We start from the raw sequence: 2398 nt of genomic DNA on the forward strand, positions 1-2398 counted from the left end.
CTCCACCTTTCTGTCTCAGTTTCTCCACCTCTGTGTCTCTGTTTCTCCACCTCACTGTCTGTTTCTCCACCTCCTATTCTCTGTTTCTCCACCTCTCTGTCTCTGTTTCTCCACCTCACTGTCTGTTTCTCCACCTCCTATTCTCTGTTTCTCCACCTCTCTATCTCTGTTTCTCCACCTCCTATTCTCTGTTTCTCCACCTTTCTGTCTGTTTCTCCATCTCTCTCTGTGTTTCTCCACCTCTCTGTCTGTTTCTCCACCTCCTATTCTGTTTCTCCACCTCTCTGTCTCTGTTTCTCCACCTCTGTGTCTCTTTTTCTCCACTTCTCTGTTTCTCCACCTCCTATTCTGTGTTTCTCCATCTTACTGTCTCTGTTTCTCCACCTCTCCGTCTCCGTTTCTCCACCTCTCCATCTCTGTTTCTCCACCTCTGTGTCTCTGTTTCTCCACCTCTCCGTCTCTGTTTCTCCACCTCTCCGTCTCTGTTTCTCCACCTCCTATTCTGTGTTTCTCCATCTTTCTGTCTCTGTTTCTCCACCTCTCCGTCTCTGTTTCTCCACCTCTGTGTCTCTGTTTCTCCACTTCCTATTCTGTGTTTCTCCACCTCTCCGTCTCTGTTTCTCCACCTCCTATTCTGTGTTTCTCCATCTTTCTGTCTCTGTTTCTCCACCTCCTATTCTGTGTTTCTCCATCTTTCTGTCTCTGTTTCTCCACCTCTCCGTCTCTGTTTCTCCACCTCCTATTCTGTGTTTCTCCCCCTCTCTATCTCTGTTTCTCCACCTCCTATTCTGTGTTTCTCCCCCTCTCTATCTCTGTTTCTCCACCTCCTATTCTCTGTTTCTCCACCAATTTACAAGTCAGTTAATGTTCTACAGGTCAGCAAAATATCATTTGAAGAACACAGGTTTTGCCTTATGTCCTGCCCCCTACTCTGACTCTGGTTGGCTAACCCTAATCCCATCATAACACCAAACAGCTCTGAACATGTCTAATCAGAGGAGGAAATAAGGACTAACCAATCAGAGGCAGAGTTGTCGAAACGCTGTAAGGCCAGGCCCCTTGGTGTCAAAAAAGCATTGAATAATGACCCTTTTTTCATTTTCACAAATAGAATAAAGGTTTTACAAATCTGACACTATGTTTGAAGGAAACTTTAGCCTCTCTGGGACAATCTAGTCCACATTTGAGAGCTCTAGGTATAGTGGTTTTGAACTTGGACCTGGTCTAATGTGGTCTACATGCAAAAAAGCAGACAAATCACCCTTTTTTCATTTTCCACAAATAAATTAAAAGTTTTTTAAATCTGTAAGTGTTTCAGACAGCATTAAGACTTTGCCTAAAATGCCTAACAGCTTTCACAGCAGTAAGAGGTGCAAAAAACGGAGAATCGGTTGCTCAGCAACGTAAGTTAACTTTCATTTAAGTTCCCCATTTTAACTTTCCCCTAAACTGCCAAATCAAAAGCTAACTTCAGCGTTGTCAGATCAAAATGGTAGACTTCAAGTTGGCTTTTAACAAAGAATTCATTGTATTTCAATAGTGTCCTCTGGTCGTCACACAAGAGAGAAATATACATGACATTCCATCAAACTAATTTTGACAGCTATTTCCGGTCCCGCCCCCATACCGGATATGTGTATGTAGCTGATAACAAGGGTGTATCCGGTCCCGCCCCAACCGTAAATATGTGTGTGTGTAACTGATAAGAGGGGTGTATCCGGTCCCGCCCCAACCGTAAATATGTGTATGTAACTGATAAGAGGGGTGTATCCGGTCCCGCCCCAACCGTAAATATGTGTATGTAACTGATAAGAGTGGTGTATCCGGTCCCGCCCCAACCGTAAATATGTGTATGTGTAACTGATAAGAGGGGTGTATCCGGTCCCGCCCCAAACTCAGTAATGTACACTCAGCACCCCATCTTGACAGAAAAAAACAGAAATGGAGAAATTTTTGCAAATTTATTAAAAAAGAAAAACTGAAATATCACATGGTCATAAGTATTCAGACCCTTTGCCGTGACACTCATATTTAACTCAGGTGCTGTCTATTTCTTCTGATCATCCTTGAGATGGTTCTACACCTTCATTTGAGTCCAGCTGTGTTTGATTATACTGATTGGACTTGATTAGGAAAGCCACACACCTGTCTATATAAGACCTTACAGCTCACAGTGCATGTCAGAGCAAATGAGAATCATGAGGTCAAAGGAACTGCCTGAAGAGCTCAGAGACAGAATTGTGGCAAGGCACAGATCTGGCCAAGGTTACAAAAAAAGAGAAGAGCCTTGGTGAGAGAGATAAAGAAGAACCCAAAGGTCACTGTGGCTGAGCTCCAGAGATGCAGTCGGGAGATGGGAGAAAGTTGTAGTAAGTCAACCATCACTGCAGCAATCCAC

The sequence above is a fragment of the Micropterus dolomieu genome, linkage group LG08 (genome assembly GCF_021292245.1).
Source record: "Micropterus dolomieu isolate WLL.071019.BEF.003 ecotype Adirondacks linkage group LG08, ASM2129224v1, whole genome shotgun sequence".
NCBI lineage: Eukaryota > Metazoa > Chordata > Actinopteri > Centrarchiformes > Centrarchidae > Micropterus > Micropterus dolomieu.